Source organism: Giraffa tippelskirchi, chromosome 7 (assembly GCF_054371585.1).
Source record: "Giraffa tippelskirchi isolate mGirTip1 chromosome 7, T2T-mGirTip1v1.2.pri, whole genome shotgun sequence".
NCBI classification, from domain to species: domain Eukaryota; kingdom Metazoa; phylum Chordata; class Mammalia; order Artiodactyla; family Giraffidae; genus Giraffa; species Giraffa tippelskirchi.
The window spans coordinates 115,440,136-115,467,600 of record NC_137281.1 but is presented as its reverse complement, the minus strand read 5'-3'; the positions used below and the strand labels follow the sequence as shown (position 1 = coordinate 115,467,600).

The 27,465-nt window shown below is 38.6% G+C and overlaps 1 protein-coding gene across 9 annotated transcripts in view; it reads right to left on the bottom strand.

Moving 5' to 3' along the window:
* Positions 1-27,465, bottom strand: part of ZNF280D (zinc finger protein 280D) — a 329,643-nt gene that overhangs the window by 206,272 nt on the left and 95,906 nt on the right. Inside the window, exons 1-3 of one of the 9 annotated variants that reach the window (XM_081510180.1) lie at positions 22,358-22,424; positions 13,330-13,375; positions 11,967-12,033 (exon numbers count right to left, since the gene is read on the bottom strand). The exons of 7 other annotated variants lie outside the window; for them this stretch is intronic. The gene's annotated coding sequence lies outside the window, so the exon portion shown is untranslated. Of the gene's footprint in view, positions 1-11,966; positions 12,034-13,329; positions 13,376-16,059; positions 16,180-22,357; positions 22,425-27,465 lie in introns of those variants that run through there. One more of the 9 variants, XR_014059466.1, reaches the window with a different exon arrangement.

Below are 27,465 nucleotides of genomic sequence, written 5' to 3'. Positions count from 1 at the left end.
TCTATCATAATATATAATGTGATGAAAATGAAGAGAAATATAGAGGGGTTAAATAGACATTAAAAATTTGAAATTATAATGTTGAAGTTGTAAGCCTACTTTCACTCATGTTAGAAATTAAGGCAACAACACATGTCAAGGAAAAGTAAAGAACCAAAAGTAAGGTACAATTATTTAGACTTTTTAGCATTCACTTACCTACTGAGTATCTGCTATCATACTAGATACTGAAAGAAGCTCAAAAATGAAAATGCATGGTCCTGCCTTCTAGGAGCTTACAATATAGTATTGTAGAGACAAAATAAGCAGTTTACAAAGTAAAATTATTTGCAAAAATAGAGTGATATGCATAAGGTATAGTGAGAATAGAGAGAAAAAGGAAGATCCACTCCAATTATGTAAAATCAGGAAAGACTTGATGGTAGAAATAAAATTTGAGCAATGTCTCTGACAGCAGATATAATTCAAGTATGTCAATGTTGTAGAAAAGTCTGTCCAGGGTTCTAGAATAGTATTAACAGAAGGATAGGGCCTGGCTGGGACAGTTTCCTCAGTGAGATAGCTGGAGAGAAGCACAGATTAGAGTCTCTGCTTACTAGATTATGGGGAACCATTAATCTTTCTATCCAGATGAGTCTCATAATTAGAGTTGTGTTTCAGGTAGATGAATCTGACCACAATGTGTTGGTTGAATTGGAATAGGGGAGATTATAAGAGGAATAATGCAATGTTAGATTGCCTTCTAAAATTTATATCCTCACTCTTACATGACTGGCAGCTTGAAAGAGTGGAAAATCACTGGATTTGAAGTCAGAAGGTACTTTCTGGCTATGTCTCTTACTAGGTGTGACTTTGGGCACGGTATTTAATATTTCCTCAGTTTCTTTTCTCGATGAGTGGAATTAATACCTACCTTTTAGAATTTTTGAGTAAATGAGATGAGTCTCAGGACACACTGCCTTGTACAAAATAAATGCTCAATGAACGTTGGTTTCCCTTCTCTTCTACTGAATTCATATTTGAAAGATGTTTATTTCTATAATTATCTTTTAATACAGGTTGAGTTAGTGAACATCCACATAGTTCATTACAGTATTTTAGATGGTGTCAGTCTATGACACAGAAGGCAAAATTACATTACATTTACATTTGGGAGAATACATTTACAATCAGGAAATTAACAGGTCTTTTGGGTTCTCCAGACAGTCTGAGTTTGTTCAACATTCATTTAACACATATTTATTGAGCCCCTACATGGATCTGTGACTGTGCAAGGAGATAACAGAAGTAGATACAACTCAGTCCTGCTCTGGAGAAGTTGAAAGTCAAGTATCAGAGTTATAGCAATACACAGAAAATTTACAAGCTTATGATAAGTGCTAGGAGAAGTTTATACAAAGTATAATGGGAGGACAAAAGAATGTGTAACTAGCTCAGTTAATAGTGGTCATGGAAAGCTTCACAAGGAAGTAATTCCTTCAGATGAATCTTGGAGAGTTCATCTGCTACACAGGTGAAGAAAGAATATGACTGGCAGGGGAAGTAGTATAGAAAAATATGAAGAAGGGGGATTGCATCTGGCTGCATTCAACTAAAACAAAAATAGCAGAGGTTTAAACAAAGTTGGGATTTATTTTTTCTCACAAACATTGAAATTTAGAGGCAGGTAGTTGATGGCATTCATTTAGCGACTCAAGGATGTCAGATTTTAGGTCTTTGAGATTCTTTTGGTCTATATTCCAAAAAAAGCTGAGAAATAAACATTTTCCTTTATTTATTTACTTTTTTAAAGTTGGGCACAAAATTACTATCAAGAAAATAAAAATTCTGTTAAAAAGGAAGAAAGTGGAGATTATGTTTGGTATAGACAACAAACAGCCCTGCTATAGCATTTTCGGTGAGTTGCAATTAGTCAAGTGTGGCAGGATGATGGAATTTCAGAGAAGACTGATAAATGGAGCTGGAGAAGCAAGCAGATGAGGCCAAGGAAGATCTGAAAAGTTTATTTGTGCAATTTTTATGAGAAGTCCAAGGTTCCATGATGGGATATTAGGAAAATTTGCTTAGGTAGAGCCACAGCAATTGGAATGTAAAGCTCTTTATTCCCATCCTATTTTGGCCAATTGATCAGAAATCTCCCAAGTCCTAGAAACATAGCCAAGGGCAGAGTTCCAGCAGGAAATACTGGTAGTTTTGTGTAGGCCGCAATGATCTGTTTTCATTTCATGCCTTGTTAATGATAAAAGTCACCACAGCCAATAATGGATTTTTTTCCCTTTGGTCCCTCTATTCCGTTCTTCTTTTTGCCTTGAGGTTATACCAGTGTGTGGCCCAGTGACCTCATTTCTTCTTCTTAAAGAGTTCTCAGCAAGGTTCCACACCCCTGACTGAAAGCCAGGCATATTATTTCTATATTCCAAAATTTCTGAGACTTAATTTTTTAAAAAATATTTTTCAAGTGTGACATCATCACAACTCCTCTCTCTCTCCACCTGGAGCTTCCCACAGTTTTTTCCCTGTAAGAAACTCCTTTAGCACACTCCCCTTCTCCCTCAGGACTTCTTCCCTTCCTGCACACTCTTATCCTCTCTTGCTGAAGGAAAGGTCAGGGAAGTGTTTGGTTACCTGTAGAGTTAAGTTCAAAATTGGGAAAGGAGTACATCAAGGCTATATATGTCACCCTGCTTATTTAACTTATATGCAGAGTACATCATGTAAAATGCCGGGTTGGATGAAGCACAAGCTAGAATCAGATTGCTGGGAGAAATATCAATAACCTCAGATATGCAGATGACAACATCCTAATGGCAGAAAGCCAAGAGGAACTAAAGAGCCTCTTGATGAAAGCGAAAGAGGAGAGTGAAAAAGGTGGCTTAAAACTCAACGTTCAGAAAACTAAGATCATGGCATCTGGTCCCATAGCTTCATGGGAAATAGATGGGGAAACAGTGGAAACAGTGGCTGACTTTATTTTTCTGGGCTCCAAAATCACTGCAGATGGTGACTGCAGCCATGAAATTAAAAGACGCTTACTCCTTGGAAGGAAAGTTATGACCAACATAGACAGCATATTAAAAAGCAGAGACATTACTTTGCCAACAAAAGTTGGTATAGTCAAGGCTATGGTTTTTTCAGTAGTCATTATGGATGTGAGAGTTGGACCATAAAGAAGGCTGTGGGCGGAAGAATTGATGCTTTTGAATTGTGGTGCTGGAGAAGACTCTTGAGAGTCCCTTGGAGTTCAAACCAGCAAGGAGTTCAAACCAGTCAGCCCTAAAAGAAATCAACCCTGAATATTCATTGGAAGGACTGATGCTGAAGCTGAAAATCCAATACTTTGACAACCTGATAGGAAGAGCTGACTCATTAGAAAAGACCCTGATTTGGGGCAAGATTGAAGGCAGGAAGAGAAAGGGATGACAGAAGACGTGATGGTTGGATGGCATCACTGATTCAATGGACATGAGTTTGAGCAAGCTCCAGGAAATGGTGAAGGACAGGGAAACCTGGCATGCTGCAGTCCATGGGGTTACAGAGTCAGACACAACTGAGCAATTGAATGACAACAAGAATTAAGTGCTTTGTAGTTCTTGACTAAACCCCTCCTTTCACTAAATTAAACCTGTATCTTACATTGTTGATATAAATAATAATGATTTAATGATTCTTTTTCTTATCTCAAAACAATATCTTTTTCTTATTTAAAAAAAAAACTTGAAAAATACAGACCAACCAGAAAAAAAAGGGACTCATCCGTAATCCCACCATCCAAAAATACTCACTATTAACACTTTGGTAAATGTAATTTCCTTTCAATCTTTCTGTAATGCAAATAGATCGTGCATATTTTTTGAGGATATTATTCTGTATATATTGCTTTGTAACCTGTTTTAAATTAAAGGTACACCATAATTGCTTTCTTTTTCAGTGATCCTTAAAAGTTTGAATTTAATATTATTTAAATTATATATATATGTGTGTGTGCATTCATAAACATATGTAGTTTTGAAAATAAAATATTATAATACATAGTGAAAAAGAGCAGAGGTCCCTGCCCCACTCAACCTCTTCTTTCACGTTCATCCCTCAGGGTGAAACACTTGCAACTGTCTTAACTGTTTCTCTTTGAATAGATCTCTGTATACTAAATCATGTTTATGGCTCCAGTACTCTTGCCTGGAGAATCCCATGGACAGAGGAGCTTGGCGGGCTACAGTCCACGGGGTCACAAAGAGTCAGATGTGACTGAGCACACACACATGCACATGATTATTTACCAGTTTTAAGTTTCAGACTCTGAACATGTCTACCATAACAGAAGAAAAGGACTTAGAACTTCACAAACTCCCTGAATACACACACATATTTCCTCTCCTCTTGGAGTTATAACAATTTTTACTAAATCATCCTTTACTGTTTACATTAAAATAGCATCAACAGTGTGAATGTATTTACTGCCACTAACTGTATACTTTACATGGTTAAAATGATAAAGATTATGTTATGTATATTTTACCACAAGTTTTAAAAAAAATACTAGCTGCACAAAATAAATATCAACATAGTTCAAAGTCATTTAACAAATCATGCTACATTTCTAATACAAATTTTATTTTTCCTAGAGTTGGTAATTGCCTTATGGTTTTTATCCCCCTTATTTGCTTAGCTTTTTGGAACTGATCCCAAACTTTCCAACAGAACTATAAAGTCTAAATAAGTACAACCGAATATATCAGTTCCTTTTGTAGGTGTGTGACAACATCCCTTTTAGAATCCTCCATAATCCTGCTCCTATCTGAACTGGAAACAATCTCTGTTCCCATCTCTTATTCCTGAACCCCAATACTTTTTTCTTGCTTTGGTGCCTTGTTGATGAAGCACATACTTGAGTAACTTCCTGAAAAATTCTCTATGGAAGGTAAATCTTTTGTGTTCATGAATGACTGAAATGTCTATGATAAACTCTCAGGACTTCCCTGGCAGTCTAGTGGTTACGATTCTGAGCTTCCACTGTAGAGAGTGCATGCAGGTCTGATGCCTGGTCAGAGAACTAAGATCCTACATGCCATGTGGAGTGGCAAAATAAATAAATAAAAATAAAAAACAAACTATCCGTACTTGATTGGTTGGTTGGCCAAGTATAGAACTTAACATTGCAAATAATTTTCACTCAGAATTTTGAAGGCCTTACTCCATTGTTTTTTAGCTTCCAGGACTGCTGTTGACACATCTGACATTCTGATTCTGACAATTTTGCATTTTAACTGGTTCATTTGTGTGGATTTTTTCTCTTCAAAATTCTCTATGCCTGGGGGTTTGGAATGCCTTATTATGTACCTTTTTTCATTCAGTGTCTGGGTCACTTATGCTCTTTATACTCTTCCAGTTTGGAAGTTAGGGGAAATGTTGTTTTTCTGTGATTATCTCTGTCCTCCATTTCACTTTTCTTTTTGTTTTTTCATTTTGGAACTTAAATTGCTCAGATATTGGCTCTTTTGGATTAATAATTTTATTTTCTCATCTTTTCTTTCCTCTTTTCCATGACTTTTTGTATTGTTTTCTGAGAGATTTCCTCAACTTTATCTTCTAACTCATGTATTGAATTTTTCCATGACTATTACCCATCAAAGTTTCATTTTATTTCATTTTTCTTTTTTTCTTCCTTCCTTCCTCTTTTGTAAAAGAAAATTCTTCTGCGTATTATGGAAGCTAAAGCTATCAATGATAAAAAATATTTTCTTCTCCAGTTATTGTTTCTGCTTTTTTCTCCAGTTTCTTTGTTTTGATGTCTACATTGGAAGCATTCTTCAACTGTCTACTAATCTTTTTGGTTCATACTGAAAGAATCACTAAAAAACTGATTTAATTAGAAGCCCTGGGTGCCTCAGTGAAGCTTGCTGACTGATGAGTTCTCTGCTATAGAAAGAACAGGACTCCCAAATCTAACTAGAAATACTTTCTCTTAGACTGATCAATTTTGCTAGAGGAGAGTCCTCCATTCTCTTATTTAGGTAAATAGGCCTGACCAGCAGTCTAGTACATAGCCTAATACATACTTACATATCTATTTTTTCACAAATGAGATCATACTATGTTTTCTAAAATTTGTTTATCATCTAACATTATTATCTAAGACATCTTCTGATAACTGTCTGCATAGGAATACAAAGGAATATAAAATGGATGTCTAGAATTTCATAGTATTTATGACCCTTAATTTACATAAACAGCTTCTAATTAATAAGCATTTGAGTATTTTTGTCCCTATAATAACATTGAAATTGTATCTATATCTTTCTGTACTTGTGCAAGAATATTTGTATAATAAATTACTAGAAATTGAACGGTTGGGTCAAAAAGCGTGAATATTTTAAAATTTTATCCATGCTGTCAGAATTACTCTCCAAGAAAGCTGTACCAATTCATACGACCACCAATGGTGTGTGAGAGTACCTGTTTAACTATATTCTTGAAAATTCTGGGTATTAAACTTTCTCCTGCTCATGCTCAATTGCTCGGTTGTGTTTAACTTTGTGACTCCATAGACTGTAGCCCACCCAACTCCTCTGTTCATGGGATTTTTCAGGCAAGAATACTGGAGTGGGTTGTCATTTCCTCTTCAGGGGATCTTCCCAACCCAGGGATCTAATCCACATCTTCTGCATCTCCTGCACTGGCAGGTAGTTTTTTTACCACTGAGCTACTTGGGAAGCCCATTAAACGTTCTCTATCATTTCATGGGAAATAGAGGGGGAAACAGTGGAAACAGTGTCATACTTTATTTTTTGGGGCTCCAAAATCACTGCTGATGGTGATTGCAGCCATGAAATTAAAAGATGCTTACTCCTTGGAAGGAAAGTTATGACCAACCTAGATAGCATATTTAAAAGCAGAGACATTACTTTGCCAACAAAGGTCCGTCTAGTCAAGGCTATGGTTTTTCCAGTGGTCATGTATGGATGTGAGAGTTGGACGGTGAAGAAAGCTGAGCACCAAAGAATTGATGCTGTTGAACTGGGGTGTAGGAGAAGACACTTGAGAGTCCCTTGGACTGCAAGGAGATCCAACCAGTCCATCCTAAAGGAGATCAGTCCTGGGTGTTCATTGGAAGGACTGATGTTGAAGCTGAAACTCCAATACTTTGGCCACCTCATGTGAAGAGTTGACTCATTGGAAAAGACCCTAATGCTGGGAAGGATTGGGGGCAGGAGGAGAAGGGGACGACAGAGGATGAGATGGCTGGATGGCATCACCGACTTGATGGACATGGATTTGGGTAAACTCCTGGAGTTGGTGATGGACGGGAAGGCCTGGCGTGCTGCGATTCATGGGTTTGCAAAGAGTCAGACACAACTGAGCGACTGAACTGAACTGAACTTGGCTATTTGAAAGGATTTTTTGAAGTGTATCTAGTTCTCATTATAAAATACATTTCTTTAATTATTAGTGAGAATGAACAACTTTTACTATTTTAATTAGCCACTTGAATTTATTTTAGTATAAACTTTTTCTTTGAATTGATTGCACATTTTTCTACTGGGTAATTAATCTTTTCCTTATTGTTCAATTTTTCTGTACTTTAAAAAAATTAGGCTTTGTCCCTATTATTTACTCTATTTGACTTTTTTTCACTTTCTTTCTTCCTAGTTTTATTTTTTCCTAGTGGAAAGTATATACATATGTAATATATTTTATTATATTTTTATATGTTTCAACAAGTGTTTCATGGTCAGTTCTGTTCAATTCAGTTCAGTTGATCAGTCATGTCCGACTCTTTGCAAACCCATGGACTGCAGCATGCCAGGCTTCCTTGTCCATCACCAACTCCCTGAGTTTGCTCAAACTAATGTCCATCAAATCGGTGATGCCATCCAACCGTCTCATCCTCTGTCATCCCCCTTTCCTCCTGCCTTCAATCTTGCCCCAAATCAGGGTCTTTTCTAATGAGTCAGCTTTTCACATCAGGTGGACAAAGTATTGGAGCTTCAGCTTCAGTGTCAGTCCTTCCAATGAATATTCAGGGTTGATTTCCTTTAGGACTGACTGGTTTGAACTCCTTGCTGTCCAAGGGACTCTCAAGAGTCTTCTTCAACACCACAGTTCAAAAGCATCAATTCTTCGGCACTCAGCTTTCTTTATAGTCCAGCTCTCACATCCATACATGACTACTAGAAAAACCATAGCTTTGACTAGATGGACCTTTGTTAGCAAACTAAAGTCTCTGCTTTTTAATATGCTATCTAGGTTGGCCATAGCTTTTGTTCCAAGAAGCAAGCCTCTTTTAATTTCATGGCTGTGGTCTCCACTTGCAGTGATTTTGGAGCCCCAAAATTAAAGTCTCTCACTGTTTCTATTGTGTTTCATGATTGTTTTTATTATTTGGAGGCACTGTCATTTATTTAAACAGTCCTCCATTACTAGACCTTTGTGTTGTTTCTCATTTCCTGAAGGCCACAGCCTCTTTTTTTTGTCTTGTGCTCCCTGAGAACCAAAGAATAGGTGAGTTTCTACTCTACAGAGCTTCTTCATAAATGTGTAACATTATTTCTTCTCTGGTTTATATAATCATAATGACTTTAACCACATTTCATTTCATATTTTGGTTCATTTTTGTCTCTCTACTCTCAAATCCTCCCTCTCATTTCACATGTGTATTAAAATGCCAGTGCCCAAACTTGGCATGATACTTTAAGGCTGTGACCAATTCTAAGTTTAGCAGAGGGATACTCTCCCAGCTCTTGGATGTCACAAAACTATTAATATATCTCACTATCATAGTTAGCTTTATAAAAACAGCCACACTATACTGCTGACTCATTTTCAGCTGGTGGTCCTGGTCTATCGAATTCATAAAACTAGAAAAAAATGTCTAACATGTCAGATGAAAGGAAAAAAAAAGAGCATGGAATGCTGGAACACTGGGCCAAAAGATGAAACATACCAGGAAGAAATGAAAAGCTCTGCATTGAATGTAAAACTGGAAAAAACCTACCCTAGAACAGGATAGTGATGATTTCACTTAACATTTACACACTGAAACATTTTAGTTTACTGTAACTGTGGTGTTGGAGAAAACTCTTGAGAGTCCGTTGGACTGCAAGGAGATCAAACCAGTCAATCCTAAAGGAAATCAATCCTGAATATTCATTGGAAGGACTGATGCTGAAACTGAAGCCCCAATACTTTGTCTACCTGATTAGAAGAACTAACTCATTGGAAAAGACCCTAATGCTGGGAAAGATTGAGGGCAGGAGGAGAAGGGGCAACAGAGGACGAAATGGTTGGATGGCATCATCGATTCTATGGACATGAGTTAGAGCAAGCTCTGGGAGTTGGTGATGAACAGGGAAGCCTAGTGCACGGCAGTCCATGGGGTCACAGAGTCAGACATGACTGGGAGACTGCACTGAACTGAAACTCAATATCAGCAACCATGTGAAAAAGCTGCTAATGAATTTAATGCATTTTTGACAGAAAAAAATTAATATCTGACTCTTCACAGTCTCTCCCCTCCCCCCCATCAGCCAAGGAAAGTTCTTTCTTAGCAAGGTCAGCTCTGGAGCTTTTTTAAGAGTTTTGGGGGATTGAGTAAGAGGAAAAGATTTGATTGATCTATTGGAAAAGTTAGAAAGTTGCCTAAGGAAAAAAGTTAGATTCTGAAGATGAGAGGAGGTGCTCAAAAGGCAAAAGGCAGGTATGTGCTGGCTAGGAGAGAGGGTTTGGGAAGTTTATAAAAAAGAGAAAAGAAAAATAAATTGGGTTAGCTGCTGTGTTGTGGCAACACAGGCTTTTTAGATGAGGAAAGAAGTTATAAAGGAAATGTTGTCATGTGTTATGAATATCATGTCATTTTTGCGTGTGTTCTAAAAGACTTAAGCAAAATTTAAACATTTTTCCCAGTTATTTTTGGATGTCTGAAATGTTTATCTTTGGATGGAACTTCGAGCTGAGAAGCTGCCAGAGAATATCTAAACTGTATGTTGCTGTTGAGCCACAAATCGTGTCCGACTCTTTGTGACCCCGTGGACTGTAGCATGCCAGTGTCCTCTGTCCTCCACTATCTTCCAGAGTTTGCTCAAATTCATGTCCTTTGAATTGGTGATGCTATCTAACCATCTCATCCTCTACCTCCCCCTTCTACTTTTGCCTTCAATCTTTCCCAGCACCAGGATCTTTTCCAATGAGACAACTCTTTGCTTCAGGTGGCCAAAGTAGTGGAGCTTCAGGTTCAGCATCAGTCCTTGATAGAAATTTATATTTCTCTTTACAATTTTGATTCCAGCTTTTTGATTCATCCAGCCTGACGCTTCACATGATGTACTCTGCATAGAAGTTAAAAAAGCAGAGTGATAATATACAGCCTTGACGTACTCCTTTCCCAACTTGGAACCAGCCCATTGTTCCATGTCCGGTTCTAACTGTTGCTTCTTGACCAGCATACAGGTTTCTCAGGAGACAGGTAAGGTAGTCTGGTATTCCCATCTCATTAAGAATTTTCCATTTTGGTGTGATCCACACAGTCAAAGGCTTTAGCATAGTCAATGAAGAAGAAGTAGATGTTTTCCTGGGACTCCCTTGCTTTCTCCGTGATCCAACAAATGTGGCAATTTAAACTTTGGTTCCTCTGTCTCTTCAAAAACTAAACTAAACTGTATACAGGTTACACAATCTTACATCACATCAACAGAATACGGTGTTCACCATGATAATGATGTCAATCATGTCATTTGGTCAGACAACATCTGTATTATCTTCAGCCCTAGATAGCACATTTTCACAAGGTATACTAGTTTGCTAAGGCTGCCATAACATAGTACCACAGACTGAGTGGTTTAAACAACAGAAATTAATTTTCTCACAATTCTATAGGCCATACGTTTGAGATCAAGGTGTTGGCAAATTTCTTTTCCTCTAAGACATCTCTCCTTGGTTTGTACGTTGCCAACTTCTCCCAATGTCTTCACATGGCCCTCCAGTTATGTATGACTCTCTCCTAATCTCCTCTTTTTATAAGGACACCAGTCTTACTGGATTAGGGCCCACCACAATCACCTCATTTAAATTTATTGATTAGATCCCTTTGAACTTTATTGCTGGTATTTTGGGACTCTTACCCAAATTCTTATAATCTGTAGACAACCAAAATAGTTTCAATTTTTCCACTAAATTATTAATGCACATAATTTCTATTCAATTCAAAAGTATCTAGATTCTGGTAGTTTGTTAGATATGTGGAAAATGGTATTATATAAGTTGGTCCTTTGGAGATGAAATATATATACACATATGAAGAGAAACAATTTCCTTTTCTGCAGTATGAGCAAGTGGACTAGCTAATCTCTATGGTCTCATCCGGTCCTAAAAATCATACAGTTCTGGTTCAAGGACAATGAAAGTATGCTGTTAAATGTAATTTTTAAATATCAAATACGTGTTATAAATAATGGGCATCCAGAAAAGGCAGAGATCAAGTTAGGAACTATGGAAGTCTCAGAATTTGAATGGACAATCTAGAATATCTTGAAGGAAAGTCCTTTAGATCTGATTGCCAACCTAGAGTTAGGCCTTCAGAATCATAATAACTCATACAGATGGTAACTCAGACTCCCAGTTTCATACTGTTTCTCTAATCAGCATTTTCTTGTATATATTGTTGTATGTTTCATATCTCTTTTACAGCTACATGTAAAAATACAGCATATTTCCCATTTTCTTTACTATTATATTTTATTTCACAGTTTGCTGAGAAATAGTAACATTTAATTAGCATTAATTAATGTATTTAGACAAACAAGGGATAGCAAACTTCTGCAGTATACAGGTAAATATCTGTGTTTGATAGTATTTTACACACTATATTTATTCACGTTTTCCCAAGCTCATGTGGAAATCTATTCATATACTTTTCAACAAGCCAGGATTACACAGCAGATCTGCCAATCCCTAAAATTAGTTTTTTAAAATACCTTGTACAAGTCAGAAAATATGGCTCATCTCTTTGAAGGCTGAAGACAGGCTAATATTTTACTTTTCCTTAAAAATAAAAGATAAGGGCCAACTATCAGGAAAAAGTTGCGAAAATGTACCAGTAATACTAGGAGTTTGCTCTGTACAATGAATTATTACACTGTGAAAGACTTCCATATAGTTCCAAAGCTCATTTCTGACATCAAGTTAAAATCATGTTAGCATTAATAATTTTTAAATGAAACATTTTCTGAGGGTAGAAAATAGCCATAATGGATTTTATCTGGTTATTAAATTTAAAAAGTGCCTTGTATTAAGAAAGTGAATATTGTGCTCAGCATTATTAACGTATTCTATTTAGAAAAATGACACTGTTTTTCATATGAAAACAGATGTTGGTCTAGATAAAGTTAAATGCCTTCACAGGTCTCAAACATGTATACATGAAATAATAAAAATTAATTGTAGCTCAAGCAAGGACTTGACCGCTTTTCTGCTATAAAAGGAATATTCGATTTACCTATTGTAAAGCAAACTGCCCCCAAACTTACTGGCTTAAAATAAGGCATGGCAAACTTTTTTTGTAAAGGGCCAAATAGCAGATATTTCTAGATTTTGTGCACCATACAATCTCTGTCACGACTACTCAGTTGTGCTGTTGTAGCACGAAAGTAGCCATAAACAATATGCAAACAAAGGGATGTGTCTATGTCCCAATTTAACTTTATTTATAAAAAGAGACAGTGAGCTAAATTTGACCCACAGGGTTTAATTTGTTATCTCTGGATTTATCTCATAATTCTATGAGTTGACATTTGGGGTAGGGCTTTTGGGTGATAACTTGTCTCTGCTCTCCATGGTTGGTTGGGCTGATGCATATATTTGTAATCAATTGTCAAGTTGACTGGAGGGCAGAATGGTCCTGAAGGTCTCATTCACAAGTCTAGCAGCTGACAGGGGCTGAGGAACTAAGCTGGCCTCCACATGGCCTCTGTAGTAAGCGAGCTTGGGGCTTCTTACATGGCAGCTGAATTCCAGAGGGACAAAGGCAGAAGCTTCAAGTCCTCTTTGAGGCCTCAGCTAGAAGTCACATGTCATTCACCATATTCTATTGGTCCAAGTCTTAAGACAGGCCCAGGTTCATGGTATGGGGAAATGGACCCTATCTCTTGATGGGAAGAACTGCAAAGAATTTGTGGCCATTTTAAATTCACTACAGGGAGTAAATTCTGTCAAGTAAAACTGTAGTATTGTACACATGAAACATGTAATGTCATAAACCAATGTTACCTCAATAAAAAAAAAATTAAAAAAAAAAGAGTGCTATCAATTCCTATAAGACGTTACCAGCCACTTTTTTACCTTGAAAAATCTGTCAAAACTTCATGCTTTGTAGTCACAATTCTCCCTGTAAATAATACAGCCACAGCACAGGCAAGAAATAAAAATTAATCAAAATTTCCATTCAAAATATTTTAAAATTTTTCTGAAAAGAAGCAGTTATGGAAGTATAAGAGATCTATTAAAGCCTCAGAACTATCTCATTTAAATTTCTAATAGAGTACTTGGTCAAGAGAGTCCTTTGAGGAGGAGATAGTGAAGGAGAATGTAGAAGACAGTGAACAGGGATGGCTGGAATTTTGATCCTTGAAGATGAAAAGATTTGCTTTTGAAGTGACTCATTTTGTTTTAGGACACCCCCCTCAAAAGGCCTTTAGTTACATCTGATTAAGGTGGACTCTATCAAGCTTCTCCTCTGTAAAATAATATTTTTTACTTTCTAGTTAATAAATATCTTGTTAGGAGGTTCTGTTTCCCATTTTTCGTTAAATTTCACCAACTAGGAACTTCCTTGGTGGTTCAGTGACTAAGACTCCATTTTCCCAATGCAGGGCCCTGGGTTTGATTCCTGGTCAGGGAACGGGAAGATCCCCTGGAGTAGGATGGCAACCTACTCCAATATTCTTGCCTGGAAAATTCCATGGACAGAGGGGCCTGATGGGCTACAGTCCATGGCGTCACAGAGAGTCGGACACAACTGAGCACGCAGTACACAGACACAGGGAACTAGATTCCAGATGCTGCAACTAAAAGATTCGCATGCCACAACTAAAGACCCAGCATGTCAAGTAAATAAACAAATGAAAAAACAAACAAATGTTAAAAAAAGACAAATTAAAAAAAAACTTTCACCAACCAGTTTTAGCATTCATTGATTTTTCTCTGATGAATTAATTATGATGATGCTTGTCAAATAGTGATTTTCTAAAGTTCCACCATTCCTTCTATGTTTGCTAGTTATAAGAAAAAAATTCTCTTTTCCTCATTTATTTATATCAATATGAATTCACAAATCTCTACTTTATTCGATTTTATAATCCATATTATTGTCACTTATTTTGACAACAAAATGATACCAGATTGAGCCAGTGGGAATCTTTGGAAGCTGGCTTTTCTGTTCTTCTAACATCATCATCATTCTTTGAGCACTTCCTAACTTTCTGACACAGGATGTTCTAGGCTCATCTCCTCCCTTTTCTGCCTCCACTCTGCCTCGTTTCTTTTAATGGAGAATGGAATTTAGAAACTAAGATGTGGATGCTAAATGTCCTCATCATTATTGAGATATCGCTGATTTCAGGTTCTCACAGTGGACAGAGCTAGGGATGTCTGTATATACATATGTATGCAATATACACATTTACAACTATATCTATTCATCTATATGTCTACCTTCCCCCTACTTATTGAAATTCATAAGTTCACTGACACTGTCAATCTAAAACACAAGGTTCATTCTAGTTTTCTCATTTGTACTTACCTTCTCCAACAATGAGTCTAAGAAACCATTATCCTCAATATATTTACTGCCGCCGCCGCCGCTAAGTCACGTCAGTAGTGTCCGACTCTGTGCGACCCCATAGACGGCAGCCCACCAGGCTCTGCCGTCCCTGGGATTCTCCAGGCAAGAACACTGGAGTGGGTTGCCATTGCCTTCTCCAATGCGTGAAAGTGAAAAGTGAAAGTGAAGTCGCTCAGTCGTGTCTGACTGCTCGCGACCCCATGGACTGCAGCCCACCAGGCTCCTCCGTCCATGGGATTCTCCAGGCAAAAGTACTGGAGTGGGTTGCCATTTCCTTCTCCCAATATATTTACATACTTATCCAATAAGCCTGAACATCATTACTGTCCCATTGGTGCTGCCCCTGTTCCCATGTGAACATCCTCCCCATCCCACTCACACTCGGATGCCTCTTCCAGGCTGCCATAGCCAAACGGATGCCCTCCTCATACTGCTCAGTCTCCAGCAATGTATGCCAGCCCACCCCATCACTGCTCAGCACCCTGCCCCTTGCTGCCCACATAGTTTGGGGCTAAATCTTGAAGGAAGGAAGTGAATGCAATTTCTTGATTTTTTTTTTCTCTATAACATGGATTAGGGCCTACATAAAATGTATTTGCATAACTGCAGTGCAGTTCAAAAACAGTTTTTGTGTGCCTAAATCTATAATAACTAAGTATTATTGCAACACATGCATTTCCAGTGACACTCTTGCTGTCACTAAACTATCATTCTTTTTAACAGTTTCATTTTTTGAATGCTATAGTTTTAAACTTTCAGATAAATGATCTGCCACAGTATCTTCATATTTCTTATATCTTTAAACTAGATATGTCAGTCAACATGCCCACAGCCCTCCTGAAAAAGTCTATTAAACTCTGTTCAATATTACATAACTATAACCCTTATAGGAACCACAGCTGATTACACACTGACCCAAAGGCCATCAACAGATGATTTGACCAGAATAAGGTTATAACAGATGCTGTTGGTTCTCTATGTGTATCCTCCTAACTCTGATGCATGTTATACTGACAGCATCCTTCTACAAGCACTTGCCACTTTCTATCTAAGGGAAATGGGGCAGGCTGGATGTACATGGACATTAATATCTCAGATTAGCATTTGGCCAATGACATACGGGAGCTAGGGGACAAATATTCAACTTCTTTGCCTCTCAACTGGGATAACTCTGAGGAATACTCTACACTGTCTCTCAGAGTTTCCCTTTGGGACTGAAATCCACTTACCTATAGCAGTCACCTGTTCAATAGTGAACCCTTTATTAGCTTCCTTCCCTTCCTGGTCTCAATTCCCTGCTCCCTTAGAGTGATGCCAGGAACCACCTCCAAAGTTAACCACCAGCTCTCAAATTCCTTGCCTCCAAGTCAGCTTCTGTGAGAGGCCAACCTAAGAAGCTGCTCAAATGTCATGAAAGTTATTAATAGAGCCAAACAGATGTCCTTTCTCAGGTATTTAAATTGCAAGTATATTCTTTGAAGAAAACAAACTTTTTCTAGTTGATCAGAAGGAAAGACAGGTGGAAACACTATTTGAACCACATAAATGGTGAAGCATACAGCGTGCTCAGTCACTCAGTCGTGTCTCACTCTTTCGTGACCTTATGGGCTGTAGCCCACCAGGCTCCTCTGTCCAGGGGATTTTCCAGGCAATAATGCTAGAGTGGGTTACCATTTCCTCCTCCAGGGGATCTTCTCGACCCAGAGATTGAACCTGCTTCTCCTGCATTGACAGGTAGGTTCTTTACCTCTGAGCCCCTGGGAAGCCTGGAGCATACACAGAAGATATTAAAAAAAAAAAAAATCCCTGCCCAGAGGCATTGCCCTCCAATTCTAATCTGGATTAGAATGTGCCCTATTACAACTCTTCTTGGATTTCTGTGAGATCTTCACTTTATAACTTTAGATATGCCCAAAGAATAATGAACACTAGCACTCCCACTCCCACTTGCCTGAATTTATATTAAGAATCTCTGTTCCTTGACACTAAACTACAACAGGGGAAGCTTTGACTTTGATTTCTGTTTTGTTTCCTGTATTGCAACTAAAATAAAACCTTGTGTAAGTAGGCACTCAGTTAATATTTGTCTAATGAACAAATAAGGAGACTGTTTAAGAGGTATATATGGATGTAACAACTTCAGAACTACTAAGTCTTAGTTATGAAAAGCAACAGAAATTCTTCCAGTTTTCTTCCCCCCATGCAGCAAACACTTGAGCAAATTTTCATCCCTTATAACTAGAAGGACCAATTATTGTTTGTGTTTGCTCAGCATAACTTTCTGCCCTCTTGTCACAAACACTCCCCCTTCACCACATCCCCCGCACTCCCCTTCCTCACATGCACTTTGACCACACACATTGCCTTTAATCCACAACCTGTTCTTCAGTTCATGAGGCTCTGTCCTTGCCTCCAAGAAGGTATATACTCCACAACCAATCAATCACAATCCCCTATATTCTGGAGGGTTTGTATATGACCTAGACCATCTCGAAATTCTACCCCTGGGTTTTATAAATAGACTATGGAGAAAGAAACTCTTTTCATCTCCTGAGTCTGCCAAGCTGTGGTCATGTAAGTTTGAATTTATTTATGCCTATTCCAACACCCTATTCCCACCAATCCACAAGAAGGAAATGCTATCTTCAAGAGAAGCAGTTGAGAGAAACACACAGCGAAATGCAATGAGACAGAAAGAGAGAGAGACAGGTGAGGAGAAAAAGAGGGAAAGGAAGATCTAGCAAGGGTTTTCTGAGTCTCCAGAGTTCTAGAAACCAGCTTCAGTTTGTATTTCTCTTTTATGAGAGTCAGTAAATTCCCTTTTACCTTATTTTGAGATGGGTTTTTATCACTTGAAACAAAGTAAAATTATGTATGTGTGTGTGTGTGTGTGTGTATACATATATATATAATTAAAACTAACTCTGAAGCTCTGACAGTAATACATTTTAAAGTTTAAATTGCTCCTTCACAAACACTCCACCAACACCCCAGTCCTTAGCGCATGACAGAGCATCAAAAGAAGACTGTGATTCTGTGTCCCCCACTGTACTGTGTGCTACATGTCTGGGAGCCTGCAGCAGAGGCCACTGTACACCGGGGGATTCTTTAATAGAGATCAGTGTGTGTCCAGTGGAAGAGGATTTCAGAAGGAAAAAAAGAAGATTCTTACATAATGCATAAAGGGAAGATGATTGAAGGAATGTTAATTCTTCTTTGTAGGGGTTAGATGTAGTAGAAAGTTATTATTTTTTTTCCTGATAAAAAGAGATTTAGAGAAATTTAGACAAGTGTGAAAGATGATTTCTCCCAAAGCCTTTAATAATATATCTGAGTAAATCAAAACAATCTAAGTGTCCTCTGGCCAGTTCTACTTAGACATCTCAAAAAGAACTAAGATTAATCTGAAACTGAGACTGTTATCTTCCAAAGCTGGTCTTCTTTTAATATCCCTTATTAGCACAATGTCACTACCACTTATCCGATTCATGTGTAAGCCAGAAACCTGGGGGTTAACTTTAATAATGTATTTGCCTTCTCTTCTCCCACAGCAAATTAATCACCATAGTGTGTTTATTTTATCTTCTAAATGCCTCTTGAATCCCTCTGCTTATTCCCAGCTCTGCTACCACTTCCTCTGTCCAAGCTCTCATCATACTGGACTACTATTCTAACCTACTAATTGGTCTTTCCTGTGTGTACTCCTGCTCCCCGCAAATTCATTCCAATCCATTTTTCACTCTGAAAGCCATCATTGTGCGTGTGTGAGAAAGAGAGACAGAGAGACAGAGAATGTAGACCTGTTTACGTTACTTCCTCTGTTCTTATCCTTCTTAAAACTCGTCAGAGGTGTCCTGGACATCTGATTATTTCTGTTCAGAAAATTTCCACCTTCCTGAAGGTAATACCACCCTAAATTTCTTTTAGAAAACCATCCCTCCCCTAAGCAGTTTGGGATTACCCCCACCTCCTGCTGCAGAGTTATAAACGTCTTGATTGGTATATTCTCCCCTTGTCACAGAAATTGTTTTAAGGAAAAACCAAAAGAAACAAAGGGCACTTAACCTATACCTAAACTAATTAAATACTGCATTCCCCTCCCCTAGTCAAAGAACTTAGCTGAAGATGGGCATGTGATGTAATCAGATCCAGTCAGGGACACTGACTGGTTCTTGCAACCATGATGGGAACCAAATTGAAGATTAAGCTAGCACAAGGATAACAGCAGAGTCAAGGGATCCCAGAGAGCGAGAGATGGAAAAGGAAGTCATCATTCTCCTATGGGTAAAACTGTGCTTGGGTGGAGTCTGAAATTGAACTTCACTATTATATAAGCCAGTGGCTTTTTTTTCTTTTTTGATTTAAGGCAAGTTGGACTGGGTTTTTCAGTTACATGCAGCTGAAAGCTTCTTAGCTAATAACCATCCAAGCTAATGTATCATTGCACGTGAACAAAAGCAAAAGTCCTTCATACCACCTGAAGCACCCCTGCATTTGCTCCCTGAGTTTAAGCCACAGAGGTCAAACTTTAATCTCTGTTCAAGCCATTCTCTCTTCCTAAAACACCCTTGGCCTCCCACACACCAAATCCTGGAGAAATAGCCGTGATTCACAGACAAGGTCCCTGCTCTCAGAGAGCCCTAATTCTACTGTCTATGATATTGTATTTGTAAGAGTTAGGCCTCCCCTGGGGGCTCAGATGGTAAAGAATCTGCCTGCAATGTGGGAGACCTGGGTTCGATCCCTGGGTTGGGAAGATCCCCTGGAGGAGGGCATGGCAACCCACTCCCATATTCTTGCCTGGAGAATCCCCATGGACAGAGGAGCCTGGCAGGCTACAGTCCATGGGGTCACAAACATGGACATGACTGAGCGACTAAGCACAGCACACAGGTGGTATAGCACAAGACAGAAAATCCAATTTCATAGTGACTTCAACACTCAAGATGTTATTCTCTCATATAAAATGTCTAACTGGCAGAAACCAGATTCCTTTTAGCTTTCTTCTTTATCAACAGGAGGATATGACTGTATGGGCATGAATATATGGTCATTGCATCTACATTCCTACCAGCAGAAAGTAGAAAATACAACCCAAAGGGCATAACACTTACTTTAGGAATAGTCTCTGGAAGTAACATCTCATTGACAATAACTTAGTCATATGACCATAGCTAGCTGCAGGGGAAGCTGAGAACCACAATCTTTATTGTTGGCAGCCATATGCCTAGATAAACTTTAAGTGTTCTCTTGTTGAAAAAGAGGAGAATGTATACTTGAGAACTATCAGACTTTGCCATAATTATCTTCCCAGCAGATCTTACATGCTTTGAAAGCCAAAAAATCTCTCAAAGTATGGAATTAATAAGAAGTGTCCAAGAGGCAAGGTAAAGGAAACACTTGGAATCATATTCCTTGAAGCATTTCATTAACATACCACTTCCTACTGACAAAGGTTGTCTTAGAGCAGGGGTCAGCAAACTTTTTCTGGAAAGGGCCACAGAGTAGATATTTTAGGCTTTGCAGGCAACAGAGTCTCTCTGTCAACCACTCAACTCCACCATGGCTGCATGAAAATAGCCATAGGAAATAGTAAATGAATACGTGTGGCTGCTTCCAATAAAACTTTACTTATAAAAACATGTGGTATGTTGAGTTTGGCCCCTGGCCATAGATTGCCTTATCTCACAATATAAACTCTTAGGGCTTCCCTGGTGGCTCAGTGGTAAAGAATCCACCTGCCGGTGCAGGAGATAGGGGTTTGATCCCTGATCTGAGAAGATTCCACATGCCACAGAGCACCTAAACCCATACACCACAACGACTGAGCCTGTGCTCTAGAGCCTGGGAGCTGCAACTACTGAAGTCTACCCGCCCTAGAGCCCATGATCCCCAACAAGAGAAGTCACTGCAATAAGAAGCCTGTGCACTGGAACGAGAGAGTAGCCCCTACTCACTGCAACTAGAGAAGAGCCCTCATAGCAACAAAGACTCAGCAAAGCCAAGAATAAAATAAAAATTATTAAAAATCTATAGAAGTTCTTAAAAAGGTCTTTTATATTACCCATATGTTTTACATTCTGTCACCTTCATGAACTAGTAATCAAAGTCAAATGTGACTCAGATCCCTCAGCAGTGTGGGTTGTATTCATATTGTCAGGTAAGCCACTGAAACAAGTAACAGGTGACAGTTAAGCACTAGTGGAATTTACAAGCTATATCAGGGGAGTTTGTGAAGGAGGGCAAATATTTTCTCCCATTCTTTGAGTTGTCTTTTCACTTTCTTGATAGTATCCTATGAAGCATAAAAATATTTAACTTTGATGAAGTCCAGTGTTTTTTTTTTTTTCTTTAGTTGCTCATGCTTCATTGTCATATCTAAGAAATCTTAGTCTGATCCATGGTCACAAAGATTTATACCTATGTTTCCTTCTAGAAGTTTTACAGTTTTAACTCATACATTTAGGTCTTTGGTTTATTTTGAGTTAATGTTTGTATATGGTATGAGATAGGGGTACAACTTCATTCTTTTGTACGTGGATATCCAATTCTCTCAGCACCAATTCTTAAAAGACACTAATCTTACCCCTGTTGACTTGTCTTGGTATCCTTGTTAAAAATTAATTGCCTATGAAGGTATGGGCTTTTTTCTGAACTCTCAATTCCACACATCTATCACTAAGCTACTAAATCACTATTTTCTCAGCCACAGTGTCCATTTTTCCAGTATGATGAAAAACATAATCATTTACTAAATATTTTCTAGGCACTTTCTGTATGTCAGGAATTCTGTGGGTGCTTAGAGGGAAAGGGAAAATACTGTCACTTAGATTAGGTGTTGGTGAAAAGTTAAGTCTTGAGGATTTCCCTGGTGGTCCAGTGGTTAAGAATTCACCTTACAATGCAGGGGATGCAGGTTTGATCCTTGGTTAGGGAGCTAAGATCCTACATGCTGTATGGGCAATTGCAACTAAGACCTGACACAGCAAATAAACAAATAAACAAGTCTCCTTGAATATGTTTCCTCCAACACAGCACCCAGGGAATAGTTCCTTTTGATTTACAGACCTGTGAACTAAAGAGACAAAATACCTCCTCTGCACATTCCCAACGTACAGTGATGGGATAGGCACAAAATAACTGTAATAGACACTGCCATTCAAAAAGTGGGGCGAAAACACACACCAGAACCACTGGTCCGTAACAATACTGAAATCCAGCTGGATATATGTTGCCACTTCCTTGACTAGAGGGTCAGTCCTGCTGTCTGGGATTGATTGGCCATGGTTCTTGGTTCTATTCTCTGTATTCCTGATCTCTTCATTCTCCACAGAAAATAATCTTCAGTAGCAGCTGAGTAATTTTCTCAGCTTGCTTCTGCCCATAGAAATTGAGAATCCAAAGAGCTCTTTCCATTTTGTACCATCTCTGGGTCTTTCAGTCCAAGTTGATATAATTATTTTAAAACCTTTGTGGGTTTTTTTAATGAATCGATTTATAATCCACTTCATTAAACAAAATCTATACCTGAAAGTCTCTTTGAGATAACCCTTTCTCTTACTCTGGTATTCCTATTAGGCTCCTGATGAATAGCACCTATAAGATTCTTAGAACTCTGAGACCCCTTTTTGTTTGTTTGTTTTGAGAACTTTTTGCATGACTAAAGGTTTCCTGAGGAACCACACTTTGAATTTTTCTGAGATCATAAAAATGGATCTCATTGTTCTCTGGATTTGATCTTTGCTATGAGGTTTTTTTCTTAATTGACAATTTCGGAGAGCCCAGAAATCATAGTTTTATTTTCATGTTCAGTTCTTTATTTGGTTTATTTCTTTCTTCTCATATTTTACTATAAACAAGAAGAAAAAGTCAGGTGGCATCTTCAACATCCTTCTAGAAGGATGAGAAACACCAGATCATTAGGGGTATTTTTCTTTTCTTTTTTTTTTAACCACACCACACAACTTGTGGGATCTTAGTTCCCTGACCAAGCATTGCACCTGGGCCTTCAGCAGTAAAGTGCAGAATCTTAATTACTGGACCACCAGTATCATCAAGGACCTTTCACTTTCTATCTGCTGCCACAAAGTCCCAAAGCCACTGCCACATTTTCAGGGTTTTGTTGTAGCAACCCCCTTCTACCTACTACTTAATTCCCTAAACTACCAAGGAATTCCCAGGTATATATTCTAGTTTCTACTTTATCCAACGTTACAATGGTGCTAAACTTTCTGTCACTACATAAAAAACAAGGATCTTTTCTCCAATCTCCAATAACATTTTCCTTACTTTTTTAAAGCTTTTTCTGGGAGCCCTCTTGAAGGTCATCAGACCCTGCCACCAGTATCATCAAGGACCTTTGGCCTTCCATCTGCTGCCACAAAGTCCCAGAGCCACTGTCACATTTTCAGGGTTTTGTTATAGCAACTTCTACCAAGTACCAAAGCCTGTTCCAGTTGCTATAACTGCAATATAAACTACTCCTGAACCCAGTGGTTTAAAACAAGCATGTATTATATCTATGGCTTCTGTAGGTCAGGAACTTTGTGGGAGTTGTTGGTTTCTGTTTTATAATATTTATGAGATGGAAGACTTGTAGGTTGGGGACTGGAATCATCTGAAGTCTCACTACTCATGTCTGGCAGTGAATATAAATCATTCACTAGGAACCTCAGTCCCACTTTGTGGTCTGTCTGAATGGACTAATTTCATCTTCCTCATAGCATGGTGGCTGGATTCTAAAAGAGGGTATCCTGAAAAAGCATGAGCTAGATGACAGCTGAATTGCTTTTGCTGACCTAAAATTGACAGTCATATAGTATTACTTCTGCATTATTCTACTAGTCAAGACACTCACAAGGCCTTCCAAGCTCAAAGACCACTTCTTGATGGAGAAGTGGTAATTTGAGAAGAAATATGAAGGGTATATAGGACTAGAAATAATGCTGTGGCCATTTTGGAAAAGATAGGAGAAATCTAGAAAGACAATCCTTCAATAGATCTTTTGCATAAGAATTTCATCTCAGGCTCTGTTTCTAAAAACTCAAGTGCATTAGTTTTAAGGGCTACCATAATAAAGTCCCATGAACTTAGTAGCTTAAACAAGAGAAACTTGTTCACAGTTCTGGAGACTAGAAATCCAAGATCAAGGTATTGATAGCGATGGTTCCTTCTAAGGGCTATGAGGAAGATCATGCGTTTCCCCTAGCTCCTGGTGGTTTGTTGGCAATTGTTAGTAATCTTTGGCTGGTAGAAACATCACTTCAATCTCTGCCTTCATCCTGACATGGAATTCTTCCTGTGTATGTCTCTGTGTCGGAATTTCCCCTTTTTATAAAGATACCAGTCATATTAAGAAATCAGACACAGAATGCCATATAACTATATAATTTCAATTACATGAAATAAACAGAAAAGGCAAAAGCATAGAGACAGGAAATAGCTCAGCAGTTGCAAGGGGCTGAGGAGAGTGGGGAATGAGGACTAACTCCTTAATGGGTATGAGGTTTCCTTTTGGGATAATGAAAATGTTCTGTAACTACATAATGGTGATCATTGTACATGCTGTGTACTAAAAGCCAATAAACTGTAAGTGATTGAAAAAAAAGATTCCAGTCATATTGCGTTAGGGCCCACTCTAACGACATCATTTTAACTACCCACATCTGCAATGACCCTATTTCGACATAAGGTCATATTCTGAAGGTAGGACTTCAATATATGATTTGGGAGATGGGAAGGGATACAATTAATTCCACAATACTGACATAGATATAAGAGTATCTACTTTACAGTATTTATTATAAAGTATATCTTAAATAATGCATAAGAAGTTCTTGGCATTAACTAAATGATCAGTACACATTAGTCAACATCATTACTTATCTTTGGATCTAGAGACAGTACCACAGTGCTTGGCATCTAGTGAGCAAATAGTGAACATTACTGAGTTCTGTCTGACTGGCATCCACTCCACCTTTACTGGTAAGAACATCTTATCAGAAGGACTGGCCATTAGTTTCTGTTACTTGGATTCTTACAACTATTTTGATTTCTGTCTTTTTCACATCCTGGTGTTTAGCTTTTCTTTTAATACTCTGTGCTTTTCTACATCCTTGAGCATATTCCCTGTTTTGCTTATGACTGTCAAAGTTTCTTCCATTTATGGAAAAATAGAAACAGACTGAAATAAAGTGGTTCCTAGAAGTGCCTGTTAGAACTGACACTTGGGATGACAGTGTGAAGTTGGAAGTGTTATGGTGAGGGAGGAGGCAGTGGGGAAAAATGGATTCATTTACAATCATGTTGTATGTGGAGACTTGAGCAATGTGTCTACCCAGGCTGGAGATTTAGGAAAGTTGGTAGAAAAATGTCATCTGCTTAGATTGGGTTGGATATTTTTTTTCAGCCTGAGATAAGTTACTAGAAGTAAGGCACAAGTGACTCATTAGAAATCAGAGACAGAACAGAAACTGCTAATGGGAACCCCTTCTGTCTATGGCCTGTGACCAAAGAGAGTTAGTAACCAGATAATTTTCAGGTTTGCTTATGTAGCAAAGGCAAATTCTCTCTCCCAAGGTAAAGTTAGTGGAAGTAAAGTTCAAGATGCTGGAAACTTAAAAGGAGAAAAGATGGTACCCAGGAAAAACTCTACTGAGAACTTCTTTCTGGGGCTTCCTTGCCTGCTAATGTCTTCACTTAGCTTTTCTGTAGAACCCAAACACTGAAAAACATGGGCTGTGGAGCCGCAATTGGTTTTGTCTCTTCCAGCTTTAGCTATTGATTGTCCTTGCCCTCAGGATATGTACAAAATGGAGGCATTATAGTTTAGGGCTATAGAGAAGGGTAAAGCCCTAAGGCCTATTACTATGAGAAAGGACATCTCAGTGTTAGATAAAAACAGAAAACCTATGTTTCGAAGTAAGTTGTAGGCATAGAAAAATGCTGACCAACCTAAGACAATCTCTAGGCTCCTGAACTCTTCTCAATAGAAAATAGGCTCCAAAGTCTCTTTAGCCCCACAAGTGACTCCTCCCCATTGTCCTTCTCAGAACCCAGGACTTTTCTCTGTTCCCAGAGGAGAAAGACAGAGTCAGCTACTTTGGCTGACCAAGGAATTCACTCTATTGTTGGAGTGTGTGCATGCATGTTCAGTTATGTCTGATTCTTTGTGATTCACAGACTGTAGCCCACCAGGCTCCTCTGTCCATGGGGTTTTTCCAGCATGAATACTGGAGTGGGTTGCCATTTCCTCCTCCAGGGAACCTTCCTGACCCAGGGATCGAAACTGCATCCCACGTCTCCTGCATTGGCAGGCAGCCTCTATCACTGAACCACCTGGGAAGCCCATTGCTGGGGTAGGGAGTGCTTTTTATTCCTAGGAAGAAGGATGTGATCGATGCTATAGGATGACAACCATTCTGTTTGTTCCTCTTCTCTTTTTCCACATAGGACTTTTTTTAAATTAAAGTATCCTGACCTTTTTGCACAATTGTAGCTTAGGTTAAACTTATCATTTATCTCTTCCAATTAAAATTAAATTTTCTTTAAAAGGTAAAAAAAAAAAAAAAATTATCATTTACCCATAAGTGAAAGTCGCTCAGTCACGTTCAACTCTTTGAGACCCCATGGACTGTATAGTCCATGGAATTCTCCAGGTCAGAATACTGGGGTGGGTAGACTTTCCCTTCTCCAGGGGATCTTCCCAACCCAGGGATCGAACCCAGGTCTCCCACATTGCAGGTGTTCTTTACCAGCTGAGCCACAAGGGAAGCCAAAGAATACAGGAATGGGTAGTTTATCCCTTCTCCAGAGGATCTTCCTGATCCAGGAGTTGAACCAGGGTCTCCTGCATTGCAGGCAGATTCTTTACTAACTGAGCTATCAGGGAAACCCCCTTTACCCATAGGTTGCCAAAATATAGGAGATATTCTGGACCAACTTGAGAGCAAAGCATTCTATTAATCAGGGTTCTCCAGAGAAACCAAACCAATAGGATATATAGAAAGAGATGTATTATTAGGGATTGGTTCAATGTGACTATGGAGGCTAAGAAGTTCCACAATCTGTTGTCTGCAAATGGGAGGCCCAGGAAAGCTAGTGGTGCAGTTACAGTTCAAACTGAAAGGTCTGAGAACCTGGAGAGCCAATGGTGTAAGTCCAATTGCAAGTCTAAAGGCATCAGAACTAGGAGCCCTGATATTCAAGAACAGAAGAAGATAGCTTTGCCAGTTTAGGCAGCAAGAACAAATCCCCTCTTCCTCTGCCTTTTTGTTTTATTCAGGCCCTTAATGGATTGGATGCTGTCCACCTGCATTGGTAAGGGAGATCTTCTTTATATACTCAGTGTATTGATTCAAACACTAACATTTTCCAGAAACACCCTCAACAGATACACCCAGATACACCCACAAATAATGTTTTACCAGCTATCTAGGAATGCCTCAGCCTAGTCAAATTGACACATAAAATTAAACATCAAATGCACACTGCTGAGAGACCCTAGAGCAGGATGCAATAACTGGCATAGTCTGTGGAGGAAGGGAGCTTTGGAGTATACATGGAAGAGGTGCACTATTGTGGACAGGAACACTTATGACACTGTATGCATCAGAGGGATAGTATGGACATTGAAC